Here is a 6934-nt window from a genome sequence, read left to right as displayed (position 1 = left end):
GAATGGCGTGGGAGACAGTGTCGAAGGCCTTCCGAAAGTCCAGGAAGACTATGTCCACTGCTACCCCTGCATCTAAGGATTTGGTGATCTGGTCATAGAAGCCCACCAAGTTGGTCTGATAGGACCTGTCGCTAATGAACCCATGTTAGTTGTCCCTAAACATAATCTCCTCTGCTGGCCCCTCATGGATATGCACCAGAATAATTTTCTCAAAAAGCTTGCCCAGGATCGAGGTAAGACTAAGGTGGCCTATAGGTCCTCCTTCTTCACATTTTTGAAGATGAGAACCATGTTGGCCCTCTTTCAGTCCTCTGGCACCACACCAGAGCACCACAAGTACTCCTAAAGCCAGGCCAGGAGTCCTGCAATGACCTCAGCCAATTCCGTCAGTACTTGTCTGGACCAGCTGACTTGAATACATCCAGTCCCTCCAGAAGTTCCCTAATTAGTTCCTAATTAACCCTTAGCCTAGGTGAGTCTCCCCTGGGGCCTGTGGGGGACCCAGTGGAGGGGTGACTGTTGTGGTTCCTGCTTAGGAAAATGGAGGCAAAGAAATCATTAAATATGTTGGCTTTGTCATCTGGTGTGACCTGCAGGGGCCCCACATTACCCAGAACCTTCTTTTTATTGGCTATGTATTTAAAAAAGGACTTCTTGTTGTCCTTAATCTGGGAAGCTTGTCCCAGTTCCATCTCCGCCTTGGCCTTCCTGACTGCCCTCCTGCATCCCCAAGCAACTGCATTATAGTCCTCCCTGGTGATGGCCCCTCCCTTCCATTGGCTGTATGCCTCCTTTTTTGCTAGGAGACATTCCCAGATGCTTTTGTTGAGCCATGGAGGCTTATGTGCCCTCCTGCTCCCTTTGATCCATGTTGGGATTACCTCCCTTTGGGCTTGGAGGATCATCTCCTTAAGGAGAGAACTTGGACACCTGGCTCCCCTCCCCTTTGGGACCTCAGTGCTTCCCCGACTATTCTCCTTAACTCATTGAAGTCTGCTCTCCTTAAATCTAGGGTTGCTGCCTTGCTGTAGGCCTTTGCCACCCTGCGCTGGATGATGAATTCCAGCAGGTGATGATCACTGTCGCCCAGGTGGTTGAGCACCTGCAGCCCCCTCACCAGGTCATCTCCTGTGGCCAGGAAGGTCCAACAAGGCGTCTCCCCTGGTCTTATCCCCTAGCAGATGGGCATTAGATTCATTAGCCAGAGCCAATGAAGCCTCTAGCGCCAGTGATTGTGCTAACTGCTTGCTTGAATACATTCTATACTGCTGTTAGCCTGGTGACTGTACATTTTTTGAAGAAAGATTATATATAGAAGTCAACCAACATATGAAAAGTACCCTATCGCCTGAACTTTTTCTGTCTTTGTAGTCTTCTTTCCAAAGTTAAATGTGGTCTCATCACATTTTTAGCCAGCCAAAAAATCATAGGGAAAGAAGCTCTCCCTCATATCACATTTTGAAAACATGATGTTGTACATTGGAATTTCTGACACATATCCATTTCTACTTATTTACATGTTTAGACATGTGGTGAAACTCCATTCTAAGAATTTAAAAGCCTTTTGCAAGCCTCCTTTTTTATACCTTTCTTTAAGTATTTTTTTCCTTTTCACGGAAAACCAAAGCAGCACTCCAGGGCCTTTACTCCAATCTGTCCCAAAAAGTACATGTACTTCTTATAATCTGATTAGAAGAGGGCTTTTGATTGAATGATGACTTCTCTTTTTTCTGCTCTGAAGTGCTTATCTAGGCATCAGAGTCTGGAGACTGCAAATTCTCCTTTAAACATAGTCCAGTATCTGCTTTAATGTGGACTGACATAATATATATGTTTATCCTGTATAATGCTGGCAGCACTCTTGACCACCCATTGTATGAAGTTGCTTTGGCAAACTTATTCAGCTTCATGGAAATTTCCAAAATGTAAGAAGAAATTTGGTATGCAGAGAACCCCTGAGTCAGGTAGGATTTAGTGAATCTAAATATACAACCTCAAAATTCCTACAAAAAACTGAAACACGAGAGAAGCCACGGGCAACGGGTACATGTTAAATAATATGACCTGGAAATATGACACAGCCCAAACAACCATGCAAGAAAGTGCTACTGCTGACTTTTTCTGCTTACTACTCAGCCAACCTTTTCAGCCTGGTTCTCTCATTTCTTAACACTCTGTTAAGTAATTCTAATGGGAATTTGTTGAATCTCAAGTTGTTAGCATAAGTGGGTCACTAGACTGCCACCAGAAAAATTTGCAAGTGATTTAAAAAAACCAAAGCCAAAACACAAGCTAATACCACATGCTTTTGCAATGTTGGCCATTTTTGTTGCAAGCAAGCATCTGTTCATGCAAACCCCACAACTTCTTGATGCTTCAGAGCTAGCACAAACTGGCTCCATAACACCAGCTGCTGCTTTTCCTTACAGTACTGCTTTGGAAAAGGATAAGTTGGGAGGCAGAACTTTGGATCCTAGCAAGCAAGTACTGTTTTGAAAAACCAGGCTGATCAGAAGGGATAGAGACCCTCAAAGTATTCAAGGATAGGGAAGCTTTGGAGGGAAGTTTCAAAGAATGTTGCCATTTGCCATGGACAAAGATAGAGATAATCATTAAAGAGCAAATAAAATCTCTAACACCTCTGAAGTGAATCATCTAAGAGACCTCAAATACTTGACTGGCATACTGCCATGCTGCCCCACTATGCACGATACCTTATGTGGAAGAAATCAAACTTCGTGTTGTGGTTGAATCAGAACTGACAGAGCCAGCTTTTCTTTATTTAAGGCTATACTGTGATCACAGGGAGAATCCCATACAGCAAGGGGAATCACCCTTGTCTGTTTCAAAGGATTTCTTGCACTCTCTAAGTTTACAAGCATATTTATACTTAAGACAGAGAAAGAGGGAAAAAAAATATGACCTTGGACAGTAAATCACTGATCGTTTACACACACAGAGACATTCAGGCTGTTTATTTAAAGAGACTGAAACACAGTTCTTACAGAAATAGTTATCAGTTTCTGGTTTCTCAGAAAGAAAAATAAACTTAACATCCGTACACAGGGTGATATATCATAGACAAAAAACAAAGCATTGTAGAATTCGTTACCTCAAAATATTTAACTGAAATAAGCAGTATCAGCACTTCTGGTCTCTGTCTGTTTTTTTTCTAGTCAAATAGGTCAGAAGCCTAATTCAATTACTCCTACACTTATGACGGGAATATTCTGAGACAAGAATTAGTATTCAGGTTCCTTGGTCTTCCAGGACAATGCTGTGCTTCCATCATTTATTTTCCTTAAAACTTCATTGTTACACAATGAGAATAAACCAATAGAAACAACCTTGGTAGTGGAGTTCTTGAAGATGTATCTTCTGTTAAAACGATGTATTTGTGACATGGAGGGATAGAAGGCTGAGCTGATGAGTATCTTCCAGTCAAGAAAAAGACAGTATTATAGGCTTTGATGACAAACAGGATTCCAGAATAATAGATAAAGCTACTCACTTTACCACCTGCACCCCTAAAATCCATGGGTGGTAAAGTAGGAATGTGTGATGATGTATGAGAGAGGAATTCTGACTAAGCCATCTACCCTGGGCTATACAGTAAATGCTATCTTTCTGTGTGTATGTCCTGCTTCAATCATTCAACATTTCTCTTCACCCTTATGATACTGCACTGCTTAAGAAAACAAAATTCTCTGTAAATTTGTGAGTTTTCTTTCAATGTAACTGATCTCTTGGTAAAACAGAACAAGAATATTCTCTTGCTTGGATAGAATTCTTTAGTAACTTATTTATTTCAGGAGATAACATATCTCTTTTCAGAATCCTTTTACATTTATGAGCCAAGATTACTTCATGTTACCATAATTTAGAATTAAAAAATTCCTACTGATTCCCGTTCTTCAAATGCTATTATTAGTGTTTTCATTCATAGAACTAAAAGACTTACAAAGATAGAGACAGATTTCACAGTGTTTTGTGTACAGACAGTTCTAATCTAGTAGCATGAATTAAGTACAATGGCAATAAAAATGACAAACATTATTTCAATACCTTTAGAGGTACCGTTAAACCCCAACTCCATGTTCTGCCCAATGACTAGGGAGATGACAATCCAATTATTCATGGATTCTGTTACTCATTAGTCAGAGCAAGCAGGGAGCAAACACTACTTCCACACATTTCTTCCAACAGCTTTATTTAGAATAAAGACAGCTTCAGACTAGCTCCCTGACAGACATGAAGCCTGTGAGCACAGGGAGCTGCACTGAACATATTAGCTTTTTTTCACATTTTATACACCTTTGTTCATGCTCATTAATATTCACTCCACCTTGTCCCTCCTTCTGTTCCACCCATTTCTCCTCCTATCTTAAGGTCCGCCTCTGTTTACTGTTTACTTCATTAGCATGGCATTGGCTATGCATTTTATTCATTTACATGCCTCTCTGCTAAGAACACATGCCTAAGACTTTGACCTCTGTTTCCTCTGATCACTTGCTGGTTCTTTCTGGCTTCTTGCTGACTCCTTCTTTATCTCCAATGTCTTGCTTCTGCTTAATTTCCTGACAGTAGCTGGTGGGTTGCATCTTGTTCTCTTTATACCGTATATCCTACACACTGTTCCATTGTTAGGAACCTACTTGCCAAATATTTGCAAGGCTATTTGAATACATCATTCTGCCTTGTAACCAGCAGCTTTTGCTGAGACACAGGAAAAACCCTTTATTCAGCTGCAAATCCAGTGCTCCCCAAGATCCAAATATCATCATCCTAACAGGCACTATATTATATTAAAATATTTACACAAAGTTAATCTTGTAATTAGTTGGACTCATACAAGACTATTTAGGAGAATAAGATATTTATCTATCTATCTATCTAGATAGATAGATAGGGATGTGTGTGTGTGTGTGTGTGTGTGTGTGTGTGTGTGTGTGTGTGGAATTAAGCTTTATATTAGTAGAACTGAAGTCTTTGTAGAATTTTTATGTAATTTCTTGCCCACTCACTTTAATAAAGACATGTCTTAAAACATCTGTTTCCATTTTCAATATATTTATATGTTGTGAATATTCAATAGCAGAATTGTAAAGCATTAAAATATGCTCATAATCATGATTAGTGCATATAACTATATATTCAAAAATATCTATCCCTCTATCTATAGCTATATAAATATTAATTATATGTTTAGAAAAAGGAATAGTGTAAAAATACATCCTTTTTCTGTATTGGCATTCTTATCATCCATTATTTTCTTGTATTAAATTCTCTTGGAATTCTGTGCAGAGACAATATACAGATTGTAACCAACCTTGTAGATTTTGCATGCTGATTATTGCTTTGGGATATTACTAGGTGCCTTTGTCTCTAAGCAGTAAAAAAAAAAAAATAAAACAGGAAAATGTAGAAGAAAATGTCTTCCCTCAAGAAATCAAGCATGTAGCAGGACATGAATTTAAGATTTCCCATTGCTTTAGCTTCATGATTTGACATTTTTTACCCAAAAATAAGAAAGAGAATCTGTAAATGGATACTACGTCTCAGTTTACAAGTAATCTCTTGGAAAGCAGACAAGAGGAGTAAGTGTGGTCCATCTGAGTCAGAATTGATAATGAAGCAGAAGAAAGAAATGCAGCATATCTTATTCAGGAATTTCTGTGTGTCAAATCTTTAAAAGAAGAGAGAAGAGACAGGAGAAAAGGGGAAAAAATAGAGGAAATGTGCATTGCATCTGTATCCAGCTTAAACACTGATTCGTAATGATGAGAATTTGGCCTTGAACTTTTATGAAGAGGTAATTTTATGTTGGTTTTAGAATATTTGGCATCCTTGCAGTGAGGACCATCTTTCTACAAAGAGCTAAGCCAATTAATTGCTCAATGTCTTTCTTAAGTAAAAGATTTTTGTCATTTCACCTTTAACATCTCTGCAGCCAGACTCTTTGTTTCTAAGTGCCCACTCCACACAATAATTGGGAAGATTTGTGGGTATTTTTTTTCTAAGCAGGGCTTTAAAAGTTCCAGTTGTACTTAGTAAATATTTCATGGAGTGAATAGTGCAAGTACAAACCTAACACAAATCTGCTAGGTATTCTCAACACTGTCTCATTTTAATACATTCGTGCATGTAGCTTCCTCATTCACTATGAATACACAGTTCTGTATCAAAAGGCATCCTGTTTGAAAAGTACAAGCTTGAAGTAAAGGTGTTTTATACAGCAGCTTTGAAATACTATTGTTCACCTAAATGCTGTTTCTTAGAAAAGTAAGTGGCATTTGGCACAGAAGCTTTGACTATTCATTCCTAAGTCCTCCAGCATTTTATGTGCATGGGGAGGAAGGTTTAGATACTGCAATATAAGTTATCTTTCATTTTGTGGTCCCATACAAAGATAAGGCAACCAACCATCAGTAGCATAACTAAGGAGAGTCACCAGAACAGCAACCCCAGGCATAACCAGGGGCAAAATGTGTGGAGCATGGCAAATATATAACCACTGTCACAGATGGCCATGCCATCACCACTGGCAAAAAAGCACTAACAGTGCCCTGTATATGCTCTGCCCGCTCAGAGCACAGACCTGTCTTCTTATGTCTGAGGGACATTGTGCTAAGTCATGCACAGATCTGCATACAGAACAATCCTTCTCCTACGACCTTACTCTATCCTATTTTTATATGTCACTAGAGTTGCTAGTTATTTGAAAGATACCAGATTTCTTAAAGAAACTTGGTTCTATTGACAAGCTTCCAGCCAACACCACTCATTAGATACTAAGGATGTCACATGTCTGTACACTAACATTCCTCATGAGGACTGATTACCAGCCATAAAGAACATTATCCCAGATGAAGATGTTGCTTATGTTTCTATTACACTCTCCTGCTTTGTCCTCACACAGCTATTTTAGATTTAG

The sequence above is a fragment of the Crocodylus porosus genome, unplaced genomic scaffold (genome assembly GCF_001723895.1).
Source record: "Crocodylus porosus isolate Cpor-Errol unplaced genomic scaffold, CroPor_comp1, whole genome shotgun sequence".
Taxonomy (NCBI): Eukaryota; Metazoa; Chordata; order Crocodylia; family Crocodylidae; genus Crocodylus; species Crocodylus porosus.
Note: the sequence above shows the minus strand (reverse complement) of the source record.